We start from the raw sequence: 27838 nt of genomic DNA, 5'->3' as shown, positions 1-27838 counted from the left end.
TCACACTTGTGAACAGTGTTGAGCAAAAAGAAAACACCAGGCAGATTTGAAGCAAGCCATCTACAGATAAACGGGACTAGACAGTGCTATTTCAATGGGAAATCGTTTTTCGATCTTATTTGCCATAGGAAACCCAAACATACGTGTTGAGAACGATATTTGTATCCAAAAATACTAAAATAGCTTACGCCTGTACCTAGACTTTGTTGCCGAATTCAAAGTCTAACTGTAAGAACAGGTTCCAACAGATGGCGCGCGCGCAGCGGAACGCAGAAAAATTCATTTGACTTGAGCAAACCAGCGAACATGCGATTTAGGCTTGGGGGAGAAGTAAGCGGGCCATATACATGGCTTCGGCAGCGGCAATACTATATCCTTTTGAAGACATTTGCAGCGAAGTGGAAACATACGTGGTCATTTTTTTGTATGTTTGTTTTTATTACTTGTTCCGCGCGCTGCCAAGACCCCGAGTTTTCTTTGCACACGGGAGCGATAACTAGGGGTTAGGCATATGCCGCTTTACTGAAACACAATTCTTTCATAAAAGGTTTGTTATCTCGCAGGCCAACAACATAAAGTACGGCTACATTCTTAGCATTTTGATTAAACGTCTCGTGGGCGTTCTGTTTGGCAATTCCGCCCTAAGGAAACTCCGTTTCGATTCTGTGCATTTTTTTAATGGGCCACTGTAGTTATAATTGTCAAACTTGTGTTTTTGTTTGCATTTCATACAGTGAGATAGTGAGAAAGTTTACTTCAACAAGCTTTAGGTGCTGATCGTTGGGCGCCCGCCCGAAGTGTGGCCTTGTCTAGTACGGGATTCGTGCTGGCTGCCCTGGCCCTATCCTCCAGTTTGCCACATGGCCCTCCCACTCCTCGTACGTTGGGTGAGGATTGGGCGTATGGAAAAGGTTTCTCTGACTCTCCCAGAGCATGTGGTACAAGGTGCCAGGTTTGGGATAGAAATTACATATAGCTTATGCAAGGGTAGGGTACTTGGCCTGGAGGAGATTACCGTGGATATAGGAGTCTATCTAAAGTAGACGTAAAGGCAGTCGCCTCGGCTCTGGATAGAAGGGGGTGGGTTGGAGGGAATTTTCGTAGATTATGATGGTACTGCGATTGAATTACCATGCTCGATGAAACAGGAATACGCTTGTGAGACCGAATAGACTACATGTTTTCGCATTGAGAAACATCGCGGTGGGCATACAAGCAAGCTGCTTGGTGTGGCTCCGCGTTTCCCTCGAAGGACATGTGTGCCGGATTCCACATGACGTAATTTCCGGCAGATGGCACACAGTTTCCCCAATTGTGAGGGCTGCGGGTGATATGCGGCGTAGCAGGAAGTTGGGGTAGGTGTCTTGGGAGAGTATCATTAGAGTAAGGTAAACAAATTCCACGTGGTAGCAGCCAAAGCGAGTTGAAGTTCTTCTGTGCCTCAATAGAAGTTGTGCGTACTAGGGGCCATCTGTTCTGTTTCTTTGGCGTCGGTGACGCACACGGTATGGGCAGTTTGTTGGGGGTACGGAGAGGCATCCGTGTACTGAGTAAAGGGGCACTTCGGAAAGCGTTCTGTAAGGGTTCGTATCCGGGCTTCTTGGCGTACTTTTTGTATATGGGTTCTTATTTCTAAGGATGGGTGCGACTTTGATGGAGCGTCGGAAGTCTAGACGGAGTAAGTGTTGCCCTGCCGGTTGCGTGATTATGAAGGTAGGTGAGGGGTGGGGGGGGTGGGGGGGGGGGGGTGCGATGAGCTTTTTCTAGTTCCTTCCACGTAATAAGGACGCGGATCTGTAAAATATTTTCGTCGCTGTTTTTGGAGCTAGTCTAAGGGCGACTTTTTATGCGTTACATGATTAGGTTTACTTTTCCTTCTCCACTGGATTCAGGGCCACGTACGGTGTCCCGTACGGAACCGGCTAATCAAGTTGGCGCGAATAATGCGCCGGGTGTCAGTCTCGCGTACCCGGGTGTCAGTCTCGCGTCAGTCTCGCCTGAGGATGAAGTGCGTGAGGTGGCTGAGCGTCCATTGCAAGGGACCTCAGCAATCTAGGCAGTCTAGGCACCTGAGCAATCTTTTGGTATGCTGAGACCTAGGATCCGTAGGTGTGGCAAATTGAGGACGGTTTGGTCACTAATGATAAGTGCTGATCTGATACGTCATCTGGACGTTTCCAATACCTAAGTTTGAACATGGCGGATTTTTTGAGGGCGCACTCCAGTCTTCAGGCTTGCGGGTACTGTTGGGTCACCTGGATGGCTGCTTACAGTTTGTCTCACTGATCGCCCAAGGGATCCAATGGTGATACAGAGTGTTATGCAGTCGCGTAAATAGCATGATGTAGGATCAGGATGGCTTTTAGTATGGAGCGTAAGTCTTCCATGGTGATGTCGAAGAGTAGAGGGATACTACCCACTCCTGCGGAGTGCCCTTTTTTCTGCTTGGAACATGTCGGATGTAAAATGTCCGATGACCACTGCCACCGTGCGCTTGGTGAGAAATGAGGAACAGTATCTGTATGTGCGCTCGCCACAGTTCGTAGATGCGACGCCTTGAAGAATAGGTTTGTGCAAACTGTTCTCGAAGGCCCCTAATGTCGACGGTCAAGACAGGCCGCTTACTGTGGTTGTTAAGGTTGTCCAGTAGTTAATATTTAATCTGTAATACTGCGTTTTGGGTTGATAGATGTGAGTGGAACCGTATCGTTTCAGGGCAGGCGCCGTTTTCTTCAACGTACGGCGACAGCCGGTTGTTGACAATGTGGTCAAACAGTTTAGGACACACGATATAGAGATCGGCTTAAGGTTCCTGGGGTTCAGGTTTGGGGATGAGAGTGACATCCGCGTGTTTCCACTGCGGGGCAAGGAACCCGCCAGCCCGCACGGATTCATGTAGTTTAGGAGATTTTCCGAGACAGCAAGATCGAAGTTTCGCAGCGGTTTAGTGGGGGACATAGTCTCGACCTGTAGTGGTGTCGCGGGTGAGGTTGTGAGTTATCCGCCTCGATTTAAATGCATGATTTATTGATTGATTGGGTGGTTTATATTTATTTATTTATTTATTTATTTATTTATTTATTTATTTATTTATTTTTGTTTGTTTGTTTGTTTGTTTGTTTGTTTGTTTGTTTGTTTGTTTATTTATTTATTTATTTATTTATTTATTTATTTATTTATTGGCTGATTCCTTCCTTCCTTCCTTCATTCATTCATTCATTCATTCATTCATTCATTCATTTATTCATTCATTCATTCGTTGAATAATTGGTTAATTCGGTGATTGTGAGGTTGAAGGAATTGACGCAGCCCAGGCGATGAGGCGTGCCGTAGTGGAGGGCTCCAGAATAATGGTGACCACTTATGGGTTTTTAAACAGCTACAAAAGCAACCCCCAGAACACGTGCTCTCGGGGCTTCGAACTTGCTAATTGCGAAACAGTGCACCCGGTGCTTCAGACCTCTCTCTCTGCCCTAAGCACAGCGCGGACGGAGGGGGGGGAGGGGGGGGAGGGGCGAGAGGAGGATATCAAATACCCTCGGTATTCAATTGCGTGAGATGCATGCAGGCAACCAAGTGGGCGCCGCCATATCTGTGGCCAAGCGTCTGTTGCTAGGCGACGTTGTGCGCGCGGCCCGCAGATCAGGCACCCCTCTTCTCCTCCATGCAACCGTGTGAGTGCGCCCGTAGTACACTACCCGTAGTCCATGGCCCGTAGCCTCCGCGATGGGGCCATGGAGGAAGAAAAAAGTTAGGAGGGAGCATGACGTCAGGCGGCAAAGCTTTGGCAAGCCAACCTCCTCTGACGCCGCATTCTCCTCTCCTCGGGCTCCTCCCGCGCAATGCATTATGGAAGAAGCACCACTCTCAGGCCCGCGGTAGCATTTAGTGGCTCCGGCTGGCTGCTGGTGGAGGAGGAGGCGAGTGGCGTTGCCGAAGGCGCCGTACGCGATTTTTCGCCAGCGTTGCTGCGCTGCCACCCTTGTATCCCTCGTATCGCGGAAGTACTGTCGCTGTTCAAAGCGACACGATACGTAGATCCCATGCTCACGGAGCACCTTCACGAGCTGCGAGCCGAATTTGACGCTTACCGCTGGAACCACGACCGCCTTTGCTCGAACGCGCCGCTGTAAACTTTCACAAGCACGGAGCGGCCTACGGGTGCGTGGTGTTTGCCAGGTGTGCTTTGACGATTGCGTTTCCAATTTTGCTGGGAGTTATCGCGCCACCTTTCCTTTACATCATAGAGCTGTAACGAGTGTCCCATCAGCTGAGAGGTTGTGCGAGAAGCTTTGGTTTCGCTCGCGTGCGCATTTGCATACATTCGCCTTATCGGTGCTCCGGCATGGTGGCACGTTGTACATGCCACAATTGTCGTAACGATGTCTGTTTTGCGTTGCTGTCTCCTTCAGTGCATTAGAAAAGAAAAGGTGCAGAACCACTGACGTTGGGTGCGGGCGCGGGAAAAACAAATAATTTTCCGCCTCGCGTCGCAGGCAGAACGCGGGCTGGTTGTCCGAGTACTGCTCAATCCGTGCGATAGGTATATGGCTAACGAACGCTAAATTACGCCTGGGAGGTGAAAATATAAAATTACCAGAATCAAGGAAGTGAGGTGTGTTTGTGAAATAAAATGTGAGGCACGGATGTCGTACTCTGACATCTCCGCTTTTGCACTGCGGCGGAACACGACACTTCGACTGCGGCGCACTTCGACGGATCCCAGAGCTCAATAAATAAAGATGTTTTCTGTCTCTCCCGTCCGAACACTTTGCCTGTACGATCAGCCCGCTGCGCGTTTAGGGTTGCAGGCAGCGCTGCGCGCAACGACTCGTCGCCGAAACTCGAATACGCGGACGGCCCGGCAACCAAACGGATAGACGCACGCACGCAGCGTCGGCGAAGGGCCACATGAGGCGCAAAGAACTACCGCTTGAAAAGTTGAAAAGATCATCTCCACTTCTGCACGCGGCGGCGGCACACAACTCTCCGACTGCGGCGTGAACTTCGACGGGTCCGAAAGCTCAGTAAACAAAGATGTTTACTGCCTCTCCCGTCCGACCACTTTGCCCGCACGATCAGGCCGCTGCGCGTTTCGGGTTGCAGGCAGAGCTGCGCGCAACGACTCGTCGCCGAAACTCGAATACGCGGACGGCCCGGCAACCAAATGGATAGACGCACGCACGCAGCGTCGGCGAAGGGCCACATGAGGCGCAAAGAACTACCGCTTGCCTGTCACGTGAATAGAACACCTCCCATCAGTCTTTCCTTTTTATTTTTTATGACTAGGGGCCCTATTCTCGACTGCACAAATTGCCGGCAATTCAGGCAATTTTCCGGAAGTCTTTTCTGATTGGCTTTCAATTTTGGTCACGTGCTTCCGGTTGACAAAGCGGTTGTGTGCGCTGCCGTCATTTTGACGTTTCATGTCGTCTACGGACACCAGTTCTAAAGTTTGCCTTATTTCTCGTTACTAAAGGCGCATAATTCTTGGCCGGGAATGAAAAACCAGACTAAATGCAGCGGACATGACAACGTAAGCCTGTCTTTGCTATTCAACAACAATACTGCTTGTAATACACACCCCCTCTGTGATTGGCTGAGAAGGCGTGGCGTAATTTAAACAGTTGGCGGGAACAATTACGTCATGCATTGGCAACTTCAGCCTGCGTAAAAGTGACGTAATTCTGCGTAACAGCTTGAAAATGGCGGCTGTTTTTGTCGCAAAATACAAGCAGAATGGGGCAAAATATTGCCCCGGCTTACGGCGCCGCGAAATGTGCGGCAATTTGCAGCAGGCGCAGTTTCGCATGCGCGCTGTTTAAAGCATGTTTCCTACCGAAACAAATTATAGTTTCAACTGCTTCCAAGTCAGCGATCATGGAACATACAAATAAAATGCAGTATTTTGTTCTTATGTTTGGCAATGAAATGAAAATTATTTGTTTGGCGTAACCGCAACATAAGAGGGCAGTACAGGCCTCTCCATGACAAAGAGAACCCAATGCATGACATTTGTCCATACTTGCCCTAGTGAGCTGTTGGGTCACATGATCGAACTCAAGAGATAAATAACAATGAAAAGTGACTATTTAGTTCATTACAGCGCTGATTGCAGTCGAGCTTGACGAATGAGTGAATCGGCGACATCGGTGCGCTCCGCGGTTATCAGGCGTAGCGCTTCGCTGCTCTTCTGTGTCATAGAAGCGATGGTCGCGGCCGTCTTTTTCTGTGATCACGCCATAAACTTGTAACATAGCAGCAGACGATGGCGTGGCGGCGGTGGCGGCAGGGAAGGTGATAATGCAATAAAGCTTGCATTGAAGCAGAGAGCCCAGCTATGTTAAAAAATCGATTGAAAGAAATAAATAGATACGGTAAAAAAATTGTGTGATGTTCTTTAGCTCGACATCCGCCTTTAGCTAGCTTTTGGATCAACGTTACTCGATCGCCTTGTGGTGTTGGCGCCAAATTTGACCTCCAGAAATGTGTTTTTCTTGTCAGCCTCAGCTACCGTCTTAATTTTTATAGTACATGCCAAGTGTTTTTATATCTTTCTTGCACAATATTTGATACCTTGGTAGCGATCTTTATGAGTGACTCGTCAAATTACACTGCATGTCGTCATAGCTATAGGTGCAGCACGTCACTGATTGCTTACGTCGTGCTTACGCAAAAAAACATGGGCGAAATGCCAGCAATTTGTGCAGTCGAGAATAGGGCCCTAGGCTTCACGATTGTCACGTGATGCTCCCTCCTAAACTTTTCTTTCCTCCATGGATGGGGCTGCCGGCGGCGCGCCGCCGACAGTCGATCGCGGAGGACACGGTGCGCCGTCACTCGTTACGTCGGGCTCCGCGGAATGGCGGCACTTGCCCAGCTAAGCGCGACTGTGAAACACATGACTGTGTTTCACGTTACGAACTCTTCGCCGACCACAAAGTATTGCGTCGAGTTCACTGTGAGTGCGACTAATAACACCTCTGTTGGGGCCACAGTTTACAATCGGATTGGAACGGAGCAGATGACGCATGCCGGTGTCTTTTTTTAAGTGCAAATGCACTTCTTAAAGGGACACTGAAGTGAATTTGTCAAGCTCCCGTTTTTGCTTGCACTGCGTAGACTGACTCAAATTAGCACACTTTTCATCGTTTATCCGGTTGACAAATCGCTAATTATTTTACAAAGCGCGAAAGAAGAAAAACTACCATGCGCGGTTTGCGGCGGCCGCACAAACTAAGGCTGTGACGTTGGGAGGAGGGGCGCCGTGATTGGACGATGCCCAAGGTTAGCAATCACACAAGTTTCGGTTTCGGTTTCGGTTCTGTAAAACATAACCAATGGCTTTGTTGGATGGGCATTCTCAATATCTCAGTAATCATCGTACCGCGCTTCTGCCATGTTGTCGGCTGTAAAATGCACAAGATAAGCCTCCCAGGACGGCTTGTAGTCGTAGCATTCACTAGCCGAGACCTACGTAGTGCATGAACGCCCTCCGCGTACCCGCAGACGCCCAAATGTCATGCGCTTTTCCCCCATATTTGGAGCTTGCCTCCCTCATGCCTGTATCGTAAAAAGCGTGTTCGCACCAGGCCAAGGGTCTGTTCATTCTGGCCTGTGCCCACAGACTGCAAGCAGTCGGTGCTTATGGCAACAGCAAGCCAACGAGAACTCGCTAGCGCGCCAGTGCCAGCCTGCGCGCGTTTTGTGAACTAGTTCGTGTAGCCATGAACGTTGCGGTCCAAAAAAAGGTGAACTCAATATAGAAAACATCGGCGGAAAACAAAAAAGTTAACTTACAAAAAAAAAGCACGTACCCGCGGAGATTCGAACTCGTGACTCGCAAAACATTTGCAGTGAGTTCCTAGCACCCGAGACCGCTAAGCCACGAAGCGGGACGCGAATGCCTTGCTAATATAGGGTATATATTGTATAACCGGTTTACACTTTTATTTAGTTTTGGCATTTCAAGCCGCTTAGGTGACTATTTGTTGTACTGCGATCGTGCAGTAAGCGTCGCCCGAGTTTCCACAGTAGCTCACGTCTAGCAATTGCATTTCGTAGACGGAAAAGCGTTCGCAGATGCGTAGTCGTGCTGCTGACCGCTGTGCTTGTTCGCCCAGCGCAAAAAAGTGCTTCCCGCGCCCTAGTTTTACGCTGTACGGTAAAAATATCAGTTGATTTTATTTGCTTAGTACCTATATTGACTTCGCTGACTCTTCTCCCGCCTTCAAGAGGCCTTATATTTTCCTACTGGCGTACCAGTCAGCGAAGCGTCGCATGTGCAGCGCTTGTGTGAAGCGACCTTGACTTGGAGCTAGATACAGTGTACAAACAAACCAAGTAAAGAAATGCACATTCTTCCATTCACAAAGGTGTCCTGGCTTCGTTTCAACTAAGCGAACGAATTGCGACCAAGCAATTTTTTTTTAACCCCCTTGATTGCGACGACCCGCCGGCGGCCGGCGGACGAAACGCTGGGCCGACTGACTCTGTCGGCCGGGGAGCCGTGCAGTAGCGCAGCCGTGGCGCAGCCAATTGCCAGCTCATCCCCTCCTGACGTCACACGAAAACGCCACAGAAAATGGGCGAGCGTAAAGAGAGGAGGACAGCGTTTTCGAATTAGTTTTTCTACTAAATAAAATCGCGTAAACGCGCCTAGAGTGGTCGAAACATGGCCTGGGGACTCCGGACTACAATTTGCGCTAGTAATCCCGCAATGTTTACATATCACTTCAGTGTCCCTTTAATCACTCGTCCACCGTCCGTCCACCGCAGCTCAGCAACAGGTGTTATCGCGTCCTCCTCGCCCCTAGCAACGGCGCGGAGCGGAGGGAGAGCGTGTGTAGCAACGGCGCGATGACGTAGTGCGCTCGCCTGATGTCGCGCGCTCTCGCATTTCACCGCGCGAGGTGCGGCGCAGTTCAGTCTAGCCGCCTCCGTCGAGGTCGGTCGCCGGTTCCGCAGTCTAGATGGATTCTTGTGAATGCCACAGTTGATCACAAGGGGGTGATAATGTAACTAAGAGGCGAATGCCAACACAGTTCAACATAGCCCCCCTCATAGCATCAACCGTGCGTTCGCACTTCCCCATGCTCCCCCTCGGGGAAATGCGGGTGAATTTTTCTTCAGGGTGCGGCCACAGTGGCCCAGGCTGCGCCGTGTCCGTGGCGCATCGGCCATGTCTGTGGCCGTTTCCAGTGTGGCCAAGCGAAGAAATTGACCGCTAAACTTTTCAACGAATACCGTCTATAGCCGATTTATTTTGTCCAGTTTCGGCATTCCCAGCACCTAAGATAACATTTCTTCAATAACGCTTGTGCAATAAGTATTCCCTAATTTCCGAAAAATATTACGTCTAGCGACTGCATTTTTTAGGCAGCAGAGCGAACTAAAATGTGTGGTCATGCTGCTGACCGCCCTGCTAGCTCACCTGGTGCAAAAGTGCTTTCCGCACCTTGGTTTCACGCTTTACTGTAAAGTTTAGGAATGGTTTTAATTCCTTGGTACTATATTCACATCGCTGACTCTTCTCCCTCCTTTCATTAGCCTTAGGTATTCTATCGCGTTTCAGTCAGCGAAGCTTAAGTGGAGCTGCTTTGATTTCATAGAATTTACTAAGCTTGACATAGTCTTCAAACTAACAAACTAAAAGAGCATTCTTTCAAGCACAAATTGGTCCCACTGAATTTCCAAGTGAGCTAACGAATTCCGACGGCCCGCTGTTAGCCGCCAGATTGTGGGAGAGCCGCGCCGTACCGCAGTGAAGCCAAGCCACTCGAGTAAGCGTAATACTAAACGTCATAAAAAAATCGGCAAGACTAATGCAGAGAGGAGGACAGCACTTTAGAGTTCATGTTTCTAATAAATAAAGTAGCATACGCACTGAGAGTGCTCGAAACTTCCCATAAAAAAAATTTTACAAATTCCTTCAAAACGAGTGTGTCTCATACAAATGTTTTTTTAAAGGAGTACTAACACAAATATTATGCTTTCCTTTAGTTGCTTTTGTCGATGCTTAAGTGCTCGTCAACCCCGAAACAGAAATTTAAATTCTTGAACGCACGGTAATTATTGTGTAGAACGACCTGCAAATCACCAATTTCGGTTTCCATAACTTGCATCTCTTAGGGTGCGTATAACAGAACGAGAGCACCACGCTATCACCTCACCGTTTTGTGCAGGCTTCCGCAGGCTGTTGTTTTGACGTCCCCGCCACCTGAGGTGAGCCGCTGAGCTGTCTGCAGGTGTTCTATCGCGAATCATCGCGGCGGATATCTGATCACCGCTTTGAAATTCCTGATGCTCACTTCTCTTGCGATTACAGGCTTATTATCGGCTCTTCATCCGCGTGAGGAACTTTGTTTTTGGCAAATGTGCCTTTCTGGTCATCGGCTACGCCTGTTGGTCTGGATACGTGCATGAGCTTGTTTCTGCCGCAGGTCGGAGAGACCCGGCTACGCCACCTTCGTTTCCCTACCACACAGTGATGTCGCGCTTATGTTTATTTGCTGCACCCGGTTCCGCCGATGCGATAAAAGAGGTCAAATCAAAGTATGTTCCACGCTTCGCATAGCACTCGTATTCCAGGCAGGGTATTCTGTTGAGTAAAGGAAGCGAATTGTGCAATAACATTACTTCAAAGATTTGGGGCAGTGCCCCTTCAACAATGCCAGTATAAAATATTTGAGGCCTGAATGTTTTACATCCCACAAGCTCCCACGGCGTTTATATAGTTCAGTTGCACTTAACCAGCGTATAATCTCTTTTACTATGTACAAACCTAAAGTGGAATTAGCCAAGGTGCAAACACAAACTATACTTGGAAACAAAGAAGGGGGCGTGTCGTTTCACTGAGAATTGGAAATTGCGTACCTGGTTTGCTCCGCAGAGTGACAGAGTTCGGCACCGTACGAGGCTTGTCCGCACTGTATGGAACATCACCAGGGGCAGTATAGAACGTTCCATACTTCGGCACCTTCATTCTATGTAAGAAAAAAAGTCATAACTTTATTGTTACTGCGAACGTCAGCTCAATACTAAGGACAATTAGCAGGGCAGTAAACCAAGCGTGTATGGCAAAGTAAATAAGGGTTTGGGTGCCCATGTAGAATTGTAATTCGAAACGTATGGGACTACGCTTTGTCTAATTTTTGCTGTTTGATATTCTAAAGCCATAGTCCGCTCTTTTAACACGGCGAACTGTAAATAAAAATTGAGAGACACATAACAAAAGTCATGTTTTGTAAGGCGGAAGCATCATATTTCATCTTAAAGGGGTACGGACACAAAATTTTGAAGGCGAGATAACTTCGGAGATAGATTGTGAACACATATACATCATCTGCAAAATATCAGCGGCGAATACAGCCTAGAACCTATTTAAAATCAATTTTAAAGTTTGCGAAACCAAAACGAGCAGCCAGCAGAGGACCACGCGCAATCGACATCCCTTGGATATTGTGTAAATATTAACATCCGAACACGTCACGAGTTTGTGTTTGCCGCTTCCGCACTGCCGGTGTTTTTCGCCGGCTCGCCCGGCTCTCCGCTACAATCGGAGGGCCGGAGGGCGGAGCTTCTGCTCTCGAGAACGAACGACCCGATCGTTCGCGGCGGAGGCGCCGTAATTTCGTCGGCTCATCGCGCAGCTGGCCGCGACGAAAGTTCTACAGCGATTCCAGGCGCTCTGTTTTTATTACTTTTTATTTACATTAGATGCGAAAACGCGCCGGAGACACGACAAGCCCACTGAGCGAGCCGCACGGTCGCTGTGCAGGGGGCGGCCACGGCCGCGAAGAGGCCCAGGCCGGCGCAGGTAGCCCGAGTGATAGCTTGTAACCGCTGCCAAGTCCCAACCATGGCAGCTTATACGAGAAAGGAGTTAGTGATGCGAAGGAGTGTTGCATTAAAAATTGTCATCTGTACTGCTTATGAGAGCGGCAATCTAATATCCGCCGCAGGCGCGTAGCCAGGATTTTTATTCGGGGGGGGCTAAGGTTGTTCTCGATCGCCCCCCCCCCCCCCCCCCCCCACCGAAAGAAAAAAAAAAGCGCGGCAGTTTGCAAGCGCCCTTAAAGGCTACGAAGATAAAATACATGTTGGGTTCATTAAAAAGACTATCGTTCATTAAAAAGACTGTCTTGTCCCAATAACAACGATACCAGTTCTATCTCAAACTAATCAAAGGAATAATCGACATAATAAATTAAACATTGGGCGTTCTGCTGCAGAGCAAGAGGACGCGGGTTCGATTCCCGGGCGCAGCGGCCGCTTTTCTGATGAAGGTGAAAAGCAAAAACGCCCGTATGTACAAGATTTCGGAGCACGTTAAAGATCCCCAGGTGGTCAAAATTAATCAGGAGCCCCTCCACTACGGCGCGTTAAACCCTACAATCCATCAATGAGTCAATTAAACATTTGAAGCAGTGGCGAATCCCCGCCCACTTCCCGGTAGCGATTTCACTATGACATCACAGTATCTTGTATGTACGATTGGCCCAACGACCTAAGTCACCGCCAAGGAACATTGCGCGATTGTAGAGGGGCCTCCATTGATCTTATCACTTGAATTCTAACGTGCAGTTAACATACTCATAACTACGTTTTAGTGCTGGCCTATATACATCACTCCTGCCCATATTACTTTACTGCAGCGCACAATTTGAAAATTTATGACATTGCATTGCTTCGATTGAAAAAACGTCTGTGATTGAAATGGAGCTGTGCGAGTTACCAGTGCTATTAAATTGAACTAGGTTGTATTTTGTCTTCAAATAGGCCCTTTAAGGTTCTCTCATGATATTGGTGTTGATTGTGATTGTATTTGTGCCAGGTGAAGTTGTAAACTGGGCGAAAATCCGCAGACCGCGTGGTGCAAATCTGCGCCCGTGATACGGGACGTACATTGCACGCACGGGCACATTGTGCAGGCATTGCACTAAATGGTCACAGTTTCACGTGATTACTTGCTTTATTTCAACATGTGCAGTATGGTGTCTGTGACATCCGAAATAACATTACGTAGGCCATAAAAATGAGATCTTTTTATTTAGTTGATGTTTAAATGCAGAAATTGTTTTGATTATAAGCCTTCTGCGCCCGTACAGAATCTTCCAGTGTAAGGCCAATGAAGCAAAGTTTGTGCAGAATACACCGAGTCTATGCACTTACGTTATATGTAGCGCAGGTTTTATCTTAAGAAAAAAAACGACAGGCTATGAATTATGCATACAAGAAGCGTTACACAGACATCACGCGCGAGAACTGCGCTGTTAACGGCGAAAATTACACGAACATGGTAGGATTAGCCCTCACGCAAAGCGGAATAATTCAGCCATCGGTACTGTCAAGCCATGTCAATTGAAATTTCGGCTTCTGTTTTGATTCTGTGACGCAGTCCACCTCATAGCTTCTAAGGACGCCAGGTAGATATGAGAAGCTGGTGCTTTGTAACATCGCCAATCTGGTTAATGTTTCGGTACGCCCAAATGTCGACTCTGTTGTAAAAAGCTCGGCCTTGGTGTTCTGAAATACTTGCATTATTCTCTGTCAAGTTTTCAATTCTTCGTGCGTAAATTCCCTACAGTCTGCCTGAAGGAGTGTACTATTCAGCAACTTTTGTGGGGCGGCAATCCCCTTTAGGTGTAAGTACCACTCTTGGATGAGGTAGAGCAAATCACTGCAAAGTTCACTATTCAATGCAATAACGAACTTTAAATTCATCAAGAACAAATATTAACGCAAAGACGGCGTTGTTTGACCATACTCTTGCGGTTAGGCATGCAAGTTGAGCAAAACCTTGCTGCATTTGGAATTTTGTCGTGAGATCTCAGGAAAGAATTATAATGAGGTCCTACCATTCTGGTTTCAAATATTAATGAAATGACATACTGTTTAGTGGACGCATGCGCTGCCATTGTTGAGCCGAGCACACACGGGCGGTTTTAAAGGTAAACGATAAAACAGCATTGGAGGACGCACAGGAATCTTGCGGTTTTCGTTAGCGACTCGGGAAATGGAAATATATTATTATGTTGGGACGCTCCTTGGTCCACCAGAAAACAGGGTGCAGTGGGAAGCTGCACATGACCTTCAGGCTTGGGTCGATGCTCGAAATGAGTCAGCATTTTGTTGCCCGTAGCACCAAGAAAACATGCGTAATGGCATGGCCCTGCGTAGATAAATGCCACAGACTACAGTATTTCAGCATGAAATGGGCACTAATGGTACAGTTATTGTGGTACAGCGACCGTGATGTTTAAATTGAAGCATGGTTTCAGGCTACGACACAATACATTGGCAAAAAATTGCAAATGTGTTTGCAGTGATAATTCATCGGTCATTTGGGTTACTTAAGTATTGCTCGAAATTTACTTCATGCGATATTTTAGGACGTATAACAGTAGTGGATCCCGGCAAAATCACTTCAGCGCGCACCCGTATGTGGGGCGGGGGGCGGAAGTGTACTGGTGTTCTTGAGAGGGCCTGTGGTCTGTAGCCTGTTTTTTTTAATTACGACATTCGTTCATCATGCCAAATCGTTTGAGCATTGAAAGAACGATACTCTTGAGCCCACAAAACTTCAAAAAAAAAAAAAAAAAAAGGCCAGAAAGAGCTGAAGGAAAATTCTACTAGAAAGGCACGTTGGTTTCTTCGTCACCAGTACGAAGGTCCTTCACTTGCGCACACTGTTAAGATGATTTTAAAATTGGGTGTAGCAGTGAATGCGCGCGTCAGTGTGAAACGCGGCAACAAAAGTTCCGATAACGGGCACACCATGCGACAGCGCCTACCTCACATTGAGTTGCGTGAATGTAGATGAAGTTGCAGAGAACACAAATATATTTTTAACTCTTCATGTACTTCATAGACAGCGGTAACTTAACGCTGTCCCGATACGCTTTGAGTAACCCTCGTCAACTTTGTGCATCATAGGATAGTTAAGCATTTATATGAGTAGAATTTACGTTTTCCCTCTTTCAAAGGTACCTACCCGGTTCATAGCTGGCGCTCCTTTCAACAACCAATTCAAACGCAAAAATTGCATTAGAAATAAAAGTAGATATAACTTTTTTCGCTTGCAGACATAAAGGTACTGTGACGTCGTGTAAATATTAGGAAGCAATTATTTAAATATTAAAAGATACAGTGATCACGCAAGTCAGTGATCACGCAAGCATAAATCAGGGGTCAAGGGAAGAAAATGACTTACAATTGCGGCCTCTTTTGTGTGTTGCATGGCACTTCGAGTGTGAGCTTCCCAAAGCCAGGGCGCTTCTGCCCTTGCACCGTTCTCTCATGTCGGCGTTGTTGTGACTCAGGCCCCTGACTATACACAGCTCTGGGCAGCCGCCGCCCAGGCAAAAAGCGGCCGTGGACGCAATGGAGGGGCTTTAGTTGTGACCGAGGTCGAAGATGGCCATCGGGTATTGGTTACTGTCGCGACCGCCGTCTGCCCGTGGTAGGGCTGGTGACTGTCGGCCTTCGCGCTTGCAATAAAGCCGCGCCGGATTCGCCGAACCAATGCGATACGCTGCTGTCGCATTCATGTAAACCCGCTTTGGGGGCAGCGCGCCCTTTTTGTCAAGTGGGTGTTCCCCAGTTTCCTAGGTTAGCGAAAAATACCGCCGAACGAATCTGCCTAATCGCGGAGGAGAAAATGTCTGTCTGGAACACCGCTTTCAGGAGAGGACATGCAGTGCGCGCAAGCTGAGACCATACAATTATCCCACGCCAACACCCTCCCGGGCTCCACAGAAACGTGAAAAAGAATGAAGGGGTGACGTGCAGAAGAGGGGCATACTTTGCTGTGCGCCTCACCCACAAAGGCCCTCTGCTCCCCCCCACTTCCCCCGCCAGTCATCCAGCTAAAGCAGACGTTTCGCCCAATACGCAGACCCATCGTTTTCTTCAGAACCACCACCGTTTACACGTGGTTCTGCTTACGCATACAAAGATCGTCTTTTCCCTTTCGGGCCTTCATCGTGCCAGTCTTCACCCATCAATGACCGGCGGTCCCTCTTTTTTTTGCGCACCCCATGGTTCCCCGGCCATACCGTGACGAGTCAATCTACTCTGCTGAGAACGACTCAGCCGGGCAATTATTCTCTGTGGGGCGACATGCCACACACAAAGGGACACAACGCATGCCTTTGGCGTCCCGTGGGCTGAGGCTGCTGAGCTTACCCGAAGGCGCCATCGCTTTTGGAGCTGCACCCCTCCGCAATTATCCTGACCTGGGTGCTTCGTTTTGTGTAAGCACCAATGCGTCAGGACAGGCATTCAGTGGTGAATGTTTTTAATAGTAGCACGTCCGAAGGTTATGCCCCTTTGTTCACAGGCGACGTACCAGGCAGCACGGCGCTGGCCGGAAAAATTTCGGGGGGGGGCTTGAGCCCGGTCAGCCCCCCCCCCTGGCTACGCCACTGAATTCCGCCGCAGTGCTAAGCCGAACACATCTGTAGGCGGACCTGTAGGCAGACCGGCCGGCTGCTCCCAGCGCGCGTCTTGCCACCCACTGTCTCGGGAGTAGCGCGTCGTTCATTAGCCGCGGTAGCATTTGCACTCGAAGCTCCTGCGTCACGTCCACGGTCGCTTTTTAATTAAGTGGCTCACGAGATCAGTACGTGGGGGCATTCGCAGAAACTGCCGGCGATGCGGATTCGACAAGCTATGGCGGCTCAGCTCTGCGATATCCCTCCGACGGTCACGTAGTCAGCTTTGTTCACACAAAATCTATCGTTTCGCGGCACCCGCTGAAACCGAAACTGGGACTGACCGCATTGAAAATGCCTCTAATTAAACAACCGTCGCACGCTGAAGCAAATCAGGTTCCTGCAGGTTATAAGTAGGGCACTAGCTACTTATCGCAACAAAAAAAAAAGATGAAAAATTTTTGTGTCAGTGCCCCTTTAAAAGGACACTGAAGTTAAACATTACGGGATTACTTGAGGAAATTGTAGTCCGGAGTCCCCAAGCCATGTTTCGACCACCCTGGGCGCGTTTACGCGATTTTATTTAGTAGAAAAATTAATTCGAAAATGCTTTGCTCCTCTCTTTACGCTCGCCCATTTTCTGCAGCGTTTTCGTGTGACGTCAGGAGGGGATAAACTGGCAATTGGCTGCGCTACTGCACGGCTCCCCGGCCTTCAGACAGAGTCAGTCGGCCCAGCGTTTCGTCTGCCGGCCGCCGACGGGTCGTCGCAATTCGTTCGCTCAGTTGAAACGAAGCCAGGACACGTTTGTGAATGGTAGAATTTGCCTTTCTTTACTTGGTTAGTTTGTACACTGTATCTAGCTCCAAGTCAAGGTCGCTTCACACAAGCGCTGCACAAGCGCACATGCGACGCTTCGCTGACTGGTATGCCAGTAGGAAAATATAAGGCCTCTTGAAGGCTGGAGAAGAGTCAGCGAAGTCAATATAGTTACTAAGGAAATAAAAACAAATGATATTTTTACCGTACAGCGTAAAACTAGGGTGCGGGAAGCACTTTTTTGCGCTGGGCGAACAAGCACAGCGGTCACCAGCATGACTACGCATCTGCGAACGCTTTTCCGTCTACGAAATGCAATTGCTAGACGTGAGCTATTGTGGAAACTCGGGCGACGCTTACTGCACGAGCGCAATACAACAAATAGTCACCTAAGCTGCTTGAAATATCAAAACTAAAGAAAGTGTAAACTGGTTGTACAATATATACCCTATATTACCGACGCCAGCCGAGCCCGCTTTGTGGCCGATCGGTTTGGGTTGCTAGGTGTGCTACCGCAAGTATTTTGCAAGTCATGAGTTCGAATCCCCGCGGGTCCGTGCTTTTTTTTTTAGTAAGTGAACTTTTTCGTTTTCTGCCGATGTTTTCTATATTGAGTTCACCTTTTTTGGGCCGCAACGTTCATGGCTCCACGAACTAGTTCACAAAACGCGCGCAGGCTGGCACTGGCGCGCTAGCGAGTTCTCGTTGGCGTGCTGTTGCCATAAGCACCGACTGCTTGCAGGCAGTGGGCACAGGCCAGAATGAACAGACCCTTAGCCTGGTGCGAACACGCTTTTTACGACACAGGCATGAGGGGGGCAAGCTCCAAATATGGGGGAAAAGCGCATGACATTTGGGCGTCTGCGGGTACGCGGAGGGCGTTCATGCACTGCGTAGGTTTCGGCTAGTGAATGCTACGATTCCAATCCGTTCTAGGAGGCTTTTCTTTATGCATTTTTACAGCTGACAACATGGAAGAAGCGCGGTACGATGATTACTGAGTTATTGAGAATGCCCATCCAACAACGCCAACGGTTGTGTTTTACAGAACCGAAACCGAAACTTGTTTGGTTGCTCACCTTGGGCATCGTCCAATCACGGTGCCCGCTCCTCCTAACGTCACAGCTTTAGTTGGTGCTGCCGCCGCAAACCGCGCATGGTAGTTTTTCTTCTTTCGCGCTTTGTAAAATAATTACCGATTTGTCAACCGAATAAACGATGAAAAGTGTGCTAATTTGAGCCAGTCTACGCAGTGCAAGCAAAAACGGGAGCTTGACAAATTCACTTCAGTGTCCCTTTAAGCAATGCGATTACGAAAATATTCTTCCCTTGTACAAGATGGACGTATCGTCCGAAGTACACACCAGAGGACACAGCACCGATAGTATTGGGTTCTGAAATTATGATGTCATAACCCTTTTCCCTTTGCATTGTATTCTACTCCTCTCTGGTAAATAAATGAGAAATATCGTAGATCGCCCTAGTTAACCCTACACATACAATGTTAGCGTAAGCGTGATATTTTACTTGTGCAAACAGGAAGCACATATTATTCCTGTAGGATTGTGCACATGTATCTCTAGCATGCTTCTGGAACAAAGGCCACAACACATTTACGAGGGTGACCTTTTATCAGGTGTTATTAGTGATCGGCGGCGTTGCATTAAATGCGTATTCTCACCTTGTGGTCCTCGGGTTTTAATCCCAGAGAACTAAATTTTCTTTCTCTTAATTTTATTTTCCGTGCACTGAGGGCCATTCCTAGGTTCAATTTCCATCACGCATTCACCCGACGCCGGTGTATCGTGTAATGAGGCATTCATCGGTGTTTCAAAGATTTCTGGTATCCATGCTTTGCACTGTATTCCCCCCCCCCCCCCCCCAAACAACACCCTTTCAAAATTGGCATACAATTCGTGAAGCCGGGTAGCGACTTCGGCGACTGTGATTTTCGCTTACGCTATAGCTTTGCCAAGCGTCTCGTCAGCGGGAAGCACACTTTGCATGCTGCGACAATTGCGACAATTATGGGGATACTTCTGAGTTTTCACTTTGCTCCTCAGTCACTTTGCTGTGCTTACTATGGCAATCACAATAATGTCGATCATCATTGGCCATGGTTAACATTGTAATAATTTTATTTATCAGTAACTCTGCACCCTTGACTATGACGGTGATTGATATTTCGCCGGTTAAGAACACAATAGCGGAGACTATAATGGGCTGCAATTTATTTTGCTGTCTTTATCGAGCGTAGATTCCCACATCGAATACATCAAGCATTCACCTCTACCACCTTTCTCTGTCATCTTCTGCAATTTTTTTCAACAAAGCCTCGTGTAATTTTTGAAACTAATCTCTTGGGGCTTAGTAACCGCTGAAAGTTTCGTCCGTCGTTCTGTCTGTATACGTCTGCCTGTATACGTATGCCTGTGTCTGTCTGCCTGTCTACGTATGCCTGTGTCTGTCTGCCTGTCTGTCTGTCACCTGCATCAGCCTGAAAAACTACTGGTAGGTCACGACTCTCCAGTAAGCCATTAGCGGCGGCCCGTCGGTAACCCCTGAGTTGTCCCACATGATGGCCCACCGTCAACAGATCGGTGCATCTCACATGCAAGCTGTAACAGGTTGCTAGCTGCGAAGCATGAATGGGCGGTACACCAGCCCAGCACCCATATGGTGTTTTTTGCACGTTCTTTGTCTTGATTCCATTACTAACATAGGCACAGTTGGGCATATTGTATTGAGACCTACCCGGTGACCCTAATATTGGCTCTTTTACGCTGTTTGATTGTAGTACTTCAGTTTGTTTCTTACTTTCCGCCTGCAGAAAAGGTGCCAGCACGGTGCTTTTTTGACCACCGACCACCGAAATCGACCACAGGTTGCTCTAAACGAAGAACGTAGAAAATCAATTCTCGGGCGCTAAGCCCATGTTATGAGATCGTGAATCCGAAAGCACTATAGCGTATCTGGAAATATTGTGGGCGCCATCCTGTTTCACCGGTGCTGTAGATTCCGGCGGCTCAGTGGTCATTCCGGCTCACACATTGCACGGATCAAATGTGCAGAACAACAGTCATGTGGAAGGAACCGCGTTTATTTTATGCACGGTGGTGGTGGTGGCAAGATTTAATAAAGAATTGTAGCGGATCGTTTTTGACGGTCCGCTCCTCTTCAGGCTGCCCGCTCAGCGCGACCGGAGCGTCAGCAACAGGAAGTATCTTAGCTAACCATTAACCCTATCTTGGTTGAAGGAGAAACATTCGTGCTGCTGGTCGGGCCCGCCGGGTGTGTATACCAGAATTTCTCCCGAAAGTAATGATAAAAATTAGTAGTTTCATTTCCCCAGTAAACCAATATACTGTGTTTATGGGCATGTTTTATATAATATTTAGTCGCGGATGCGGTATAATTGTAATTATTTACTTGAAACAAGTCTGCCTTTCTGGATAAAAGGTTTCCGAGCGCGGGAGACGAGGACGACGAAGAACACAGGACAAGCGCTGTGTCCTGTGTTCTTTCTCGTCCCCGTCTCCCGCGCTCTGAAACCTTTTTCCAAAATGAATTACCAACACGCCCAAGTTTCCACTCTACTCTGCCTTTCTGGACCTGCATAAAAGTGAGCTCCCGCTTAGGGCGGCGATCTTTTCTTTCTTCGTAAACCTCGTTGAGGTGTGTGATATCTTGGCCTACTTGGAAGCGCTTTCGCAGTTCCACCGTTGATGTGTTAACTTAAAAAATTACGCCCACCTCCCCTCGCGGGAACCCTGATGTAATGCGACGCTGAGGGGGGTTCAAGCGCAAGCGAAGAGCAACCGTCGACCGAAAGGCCGCCGGAGAGCGGCACACCGGTTATATGCGCAGCGCGCCCGAAGGAGAGGAGACCGCGGAAAGAGAGAGTACTGCACATGCACAGCATCGCGCGCAGCGCCGCCCACCGGCGGAGTAAGAGCGCGCTGGGCCGCACAACCTCTCACCTGGGCACGCGCCGGCGCCAATGCGTCTGCCGGCTATGACGCAACACAATCCAACACAATCCACTTTAATCCAATCCAATCCAAATATAATCCAATCAAATCCAAGTCAAGCCAAGCCAATCCAATCGAATCCAATCCAATTCCCCTCGCGAGAGAGTGTTTGCTATCGGAGAGGAGAGCGGGAGAGTGGCTGCCGACAACGGACGCACGCGGACAACAACGGACGCACGCAGGAAGGATAGGGCCGCCGACAAGAGATGCTCTGAGCGTCGCATCTAAAAAAAATTCCCTCTCACTTCCCCGAGGGGGAGAGTGTGTAAGTGCGAATGCACGGTTGTTGATTGCGCGATTACGGTGGATATCGTGATCTTGGAGGGGGGAGAGAGAGAGAGAGAGAGAGAGAAACTTTAATCACAGTTGAAGTGAGCATATTTGTGGTCGGGGTCTTCAGTCCAAGACTCCGTTGGTACGACCGGCTGTCTTCGCCCTTTCCGCTAGCAAAAGCTGCGTTTCAGGAGAAGAGCTGGCCAGCGTACTCTCCCACTGCTCGCGTGAGGGGTTGGGGATGGGGGGAAGGTCTGGGTTCCGTTGACATTCCCAGACAATATGGTACAGCGTGCCTGGTGCTTGGCAGTGAGTACACAGGGGGTCGTAAAGAGTAGGGTGGATGGCATGTAGTCGTGTTGGGTGGGGGTAGGTATTAGTCTGTAGTTGTCTCAGGATGACTTCCTGTTCTTTCGTGGCCTGATCGGTGACTGGGGGATAGAGTTGTCTCGCTAGTCGATAGTGTTGGGTGATGTCGGCGTATGTGAGGAGCGGTTGCCAGGTTCGCTCCGACTCTTCTTGCGGTGCCCGGTGGGCGAGTTCTCGGGCCAGGACGTGTGCCGTCTGGTTGCCGCGAAGAGCAGAGTGGGCCGGGGTCCAAATGATTGTGACCTGCTTCTGCGGTGGCCGTTGAAGCAGAACCCGAAGCGCTTGTCTTGAAACCCTACCTGCTTGGTATGCTCGGCAGGCGGCTTGGCTATCCGTAATAATTACGCTAGCCTTTGTCTGGGAGAGGGCAAGGGCGATAGCCGTCTCTTCAGCCTGCTGGGTGTTTGACGACCGAAGCGTCAGACTGGAAAGGAGGTCGGTTGTGGAGGTAACTGCCGCCGATCTTACCCCGTACCTCGCGTATTCCGCCGCGTCTGTATATACGACGTAGTCTTGTCCTCCGTACTGTTTTTCTAGCGCAGTTGCTCTTGCTAGGCGTCTTCCCTCATGATGTTGAGGGGCCATGTTCCGGGGTATTGGACGGACAAGAATTCTGGTCCTTAGTTCAGGCGGGATGTCCACTGCGTTTTCCGTGATGTGCGGCGCCGTGTAACCAAGCGTAGCTAGCGTTTCCCTACCCGTTGGGCTTGCTCCGAGTCTTACTTTCTGCGCCGTTAGGTGGGCCTCCATGAGCTCTTCGATGGTGTTGTGCAGTCCCAAAGCCGTGAGTCGTACCGTAGAGGTGCTTGGAGGAAGTGCCAGGGCTTGCTTATATGCCTTTCTAAGAAGGACGTCTAGCTTTTCGCGCTCCGATGTCCCCAAAACCGCATAAGGAGCCACGTAAACGATTCTGGATACGACGAAGGCTTGCACAAGACGGACCATGTCGTTTTCTTTTAGTCCATGGCTCCTGTTCGCCACCCTACGCAGCATCCGAATAATTTGAGCCGTGGTTTCTTGGAGCCTGTTGAGAAGCAGGGTGTTTTTGCAGTTTTCCTGGTATGTCATCCCTAATATCTTGATTGAGGGTTTCGGTTTGATGAGTATGCCATCGAGCCAAATTTTGATGTCTGAAACGTCCCTGCGGCATTTTTGTACTATTATAAGTTCCGACTTCTGCGGGGCACAAGTTAAACCACATCGGCTGGCGTAGGTGCGGACGACGTCCGCTGCCATTTGTAGGCTGTCTTGCATAACGCCTGGAGAGCCTTTGGCAATCCAGATCGTTATATCGTCCGCATACAGGGCATGCTTAATGTTGGGGATTTTCTCTAATTGTCGGGGAAGGCCTATCATGGCTATGTTGAAAAGTAGAGGCGATAGCACTGCCCCTTGTGGTGTACCACGACTGCCACACTTTATGGGAGACGACTGGATGTCGCCAATCTTAATGATCGCAGTCCTATCAGACAGAAAATTCTTGATAAATGAGTACGTCTTTTCCCCGCAACCCAGGTTGCCAAGATTTGTGAGGATTGCTTCGTGCGTTACATTGTCGAACGCACCCTTCAAGTCTAAAGCCAGGATCGCTTTGGGTGTAGTGCGACTGGCTGCCTCAAATATGTCCTTCTTCAGCTGCAGCAGTACGTCCTGAGCTGAGAGGTGCGGGCGGAAACCGAACATCGAGTGAGGCATTTGGTCCGTCGTTTCAAGAAACCTTTGTACACGGTTAAGAACGACGTGTTCCATCAGCTTTCCGATGCACGAAGTGAGGGAGATGGGGCGAAGATTATCCGTGCAAGGTGTTTTGCCTGGTTTTGGAAGGAGACGAATCTCTGCTTCTTTCCAGGCCGGTGGCACCACCCCCTTCTCCCAACACTCGTTCATGTAGGTAGTCAAAGCCTCCACGGAGCCGTCATCCAGGTTTCTTAGGGCCTTGTTCGACACGCGGTCCATGCCAGGGGACGTGTTCCGGCGGATCTTCAGCAAAGCCGCCCTCACTTCAGCTGATGTTATTGGGCTATCGAGATCTGAATTGGGGCATCCCGCGTACTCTGGCAACTGCACCCTGGGTGTAGGCGGAAAATATCTTGCCTGTAGCTCCCGTAAGAGGTCTTCTTGCGTGCCAGGAAATTGGTGAATGATGGCTTGCATCGTCTTACTTGTTTCACTCCGACTTTTAGTACGGTCGATTAGGTAGCGGAGGATGTTCCACGTCTTGGATGTACTTAGTCTTCCTTGAAGAGCATCGCACATCTGAAGCCAGTTCTGCCTACAGAGCTCGGCCGCGTACGCTGACGCCTCTTTGTTGAGCAAAGATATTCGTTTGCGGAGTCTCTTGTTGTGCCTTTGCACCTTCCATCTGCGAAGAAGGCTGCGCCTTGCCTCCCATAAATGAAGCAGGTGTGGGTCGACCGCTGGAATGTCATCGGAGAGGCTGAGTTTCTTCGTGTAGTGCGTGATTTCTTCCACGAGCGTCTTCGCCCAGTGACTTATGTCTTCTATCTTTTCTTCTGTTTTACCTCTTCTATGGGAGCGTAGTGCTTGCCAATCAGTAAGTTTTGCTACCCCGATGACCCTACGGAACTGAGGCCCTGGGATTTTCATCTGTAGTATCATATGATCACTCCCGAGGTTGTCCTCCGTATTGCTCCAGGTGGCATTTGGGGCGTGTGCAACGAGCGTAAGGTCAGGGCTAGTATCCCGGGCTGTGCTCGTGCCTATACGAGTTGGGGCACTTGGCTCCGTGAGGAGAGTGAGGTTCTCCTCATCTATTATTTTCAACAGTTCTTTGCCCCGTTTGTTGACGTACGTGTATCCCCATTCAGAGTGAGCAGCGTTAAAGTCACCCACAACGATGAATGGGTTGGAACCCGCCAGGCACTTTGCTTGTCGGATAATGTCTGCCAATCCCGGCGCTTTGTTTTTGGGGCGACAATAAATGTTAAGGATGAACAGACTGCTCGTACATTTGAGTTTCTGCGAAACCAGCTCTGTAAGGACGCAATCATGGGGGTTACTAGAGAGCTGGTGGTGGATGGCAGTAATGTTTTTCTTAATTAAAGTGCACACGTCTCTGCCTTCTTTCGTTGTCTGTGTAATATAGCCCGGGAGCTTGGCAACCACCGTTGATTCTTGAATCGCTATTACGTCGGGGGGTTCTTGTTGATGAGCAATATGCTGTTGAAGGTCACCTTTCTTATTTTTGAATCCCCTGCAATTCCACTGCCAAACGACAGTGGGACAGCACGCATTATATTTTGCACTAGTGGTCATTATGGTTGATGGGGAGGTCAGTAGCCGTGTCATTTAATACCGGGCGATGATATGGCTTCTCTCTGCGCGCAAGACGGCCAGGGAGGGTTGTAGTCTGGGTTTCGAGACTCTCCACTCTATGTTGAGTATTCTGTACCTGCGCCGAAAGCTGATTAAGTTGGGAGGCGATGGCTTGGAGTTGGGTTAGTATCGGGGCTGTAACATCACCAAGGCTGGCATTTAATGTTTCTCTGGTGACATACTGGGGGTTTGTCTCCATGGTGTCTTCTTCTTGGTTCTCTATTTTGGAGGGGAGACGAGGCGCCCAACACCCGCAGTCACTGAGCGGAGAGAGGAGGAGGAGAGTAGCGCCCGCCATTACGGCGAGGGCTACACGAGCGCCCTCACGCGTCGGAATGCGGAGCGCCCGCTACGCGAGCGAGAGCTCTCCCGCCCGAAGTGGAGAGGAGGCGCCCAACACCCGCAGTCACTGAGCGGAGAGAGGAGGAGGAGAGTAGCGCGCGCCCATCTCCCCCCGTTGCTAGGGAAGACGAGGAGGAAGACGAGCAGCGCGCGCACCCGCAGCTGTTGCTATGCGGACGACGGCGGCGGACGATTCAGGCTCGCTTAAGAAGTGCATTCGCACTTAAAAACGGAGTTCGCAGTAGCAGTCGCTTCGCTTGGGGCAGCCATCTTGGAATTGAGTGTGAGAGCGCCAGCTGCATCGGCGGTCTGCTCAGCGAGCCTGGCGAGCGAAGCGGACCGTCGCGGGGGCCACGCAGCCGTAATGCCCCTCGCGGCCAGGCGCGTCAGGCATGCGTAATGGCACCGCCGCTTTCTATCGTAGCATACGTGACCTTTAAAAACGGTCACCTAAACCTCTCTATTGAGAAGAAAGGCCAGTGGTCAGCAGGGGCCAGAAAGAAACGTAGGGGACGTTCAGTCCGCTGTGTTTCAGTCCGCATGTGGTTTTATTGAGTGGTGAAACATTTCATAAGTCCTTCGTAAAAAAGGGAAAGAGAGGCACAGTTTGTGACGCACACCACGGCTACCACACTACACCACACCACACCCCTAATCATGTTGAATACGGTGTCGGTTGATAGTGTTGTGGGATCTATGTATCTTGTGTTAAGCGGGACTCGCCTGCTCACATTCCTATGGGCTTCCTAATTGATCACCCACGGGCTTAAAAAGCATCGTGTTCCGGCACGAAAGCCTTTTACAAATTGGTAGAAATGTTCCTAACGTCCTAGTTTGCTTCTTTCAGAAATAAATCGCTTCTTTGCTGCGATAAAAAATAAACATGAAACGCTTTTTGTTTATGCAGTTTTCGCAAGATGGCGCTAGCTGTCTAGCAAGGGAGAATTTTTTTATTTCAGTACAGAAGTGACATATCTCTAAAATAGGCAAACTACACCATTGCGGGTACTGATATTTATTCGTAAAGCTTTTTAAAGACGATAGTCTTGCTTGGGCTGCTTAAACCCAGAAATTTTGGTCTGTCTGCATGTCTGTCTGTATGTCTGTCCGTCTGTCTGTCTGTGACTCGATTCAGCCACCCGGCCAAAGTAAAATAATGCCTGCGCAATAGTCTTATATAGTCACACCTAATTCTACCCGTCTAAGTCCGGTGTAATGTTGATATTTGTCAACATTGTTGGAGAAGAACAAGACATTACGCAAATATAATACAACAAATTAATGCAGAAGTGACATTTGCAGTGTTTCTTCATAAAAATCATACATGCTTGGCTTTTGCGAAATGAAATACTTCATCAACTGCAGAAAAAATCCCTCCGCCGTCGCCTGCTGTCGCCCGCGCCCATGGAGGAAAGAATAGATGCCCGCGCCACTGTAGCTTCTGGCGCCATTTTAAGAAATCAACCGGCAACAGTTACGAAAGGTTCCACTAGATAGGTTCCACGTTCTGCTTGCAACGCACGTGGAGTAGGGAAACGCGGTTCTATAAACGTTGAAGTAGGCCGCCTCGATTCACGCGCGTCTTCGCCGTACGGCAGCGTTGGCGTCGAGACACCCGGTTTGGAGCAGTGAAACGCAGTAAATTTAAAATAATTAAAAAAAAACTGTGGCGTCTTTACCTTGGGAGGAGCGCGACGCAAGAGGAACAACATGAGAGGTGAGCGGGAAAGCGAAGGGAGGCATTTACTTGGCAAAAGTCGGTAAAGACTATCGTCTTTTGACGACATTTGCAACGAAAGGAGCAAATACGCGGCCAATTTTTTTATTGGTGCACGATGGTTTTTAAGTCCGTGGGCCATGATCTAGGAAGTCCCATAGGAACGTTAAAAGGTGAGACCCCCTATGAATGTGCAAATGTGAGAAAATTTGCGGCAGTGCCATATAAGCTGTTTGAGATCACTGTGAAGGAGTGCTGGTAGCCACAATGGAGGGGGGGGGGTTCGTTTATGGGTTATACCATTTTACTTTAAAGCTTCAATCTAAGCCCATCTTTTGCTTTCGGTAAACTTTCTTCTCTATGTCTGTCTTTGGTGGAACAGGAGGGTCTTCTAAAAGAAGACCTGTTGTGACTGGGTTAGGCTGGGAAAGAAAGGGAGGTGACCTTAAAGTAATAAAGTACCCGCCGCGGTGGCTCAGTGGCTAAGGCGTTGCGCTGCTGAGCACGAGGTCGCG

General features: G+C 49.1%; 1 long non-coding RNA gene across 1 annotated transcript in view; it reads right to left on the bottom strand.

Moving 5' to 3' along the window:
- Positions 1–27838, bottom strand: part of LOC144162003 (uncharacterized) — a 44053-nt gene that overhangs the window by 1767 nt on the left and 14448 nt on the right. The window contains exon 3 of the long non-coding RNA XR_013320560.1: positions 10876–10985. This is a non-coding gene — a long non-coding RNA (uncharacterized LOC144162003). The remainder of the gene's footprint in view (positions 1–10875; positions 10986–27838) is intronic.

Source organism: Haemaphysalis longicornis, unplaced genomic scaffold (assembly GCF_048455015.1).
Source record: "Haemaphysalis longicornis isolate Haplotype H1 unplaced genomic scaffold, Haemaphysalis longicornis Haplotype H1 scaffold_12, whole genome shotgun sequence".
Lineage (NCBI taxonomy): Eukaryota > Metazoa > Arthropoda > Arachnida > Ixodida > Ixodidae > Haemaphysalis > Haemaphysalis longicornis.
Note: the sequence above shows the minus strand (reverse complement) of the source record. Positions and strands in the feature narration are given on the sequence as shown.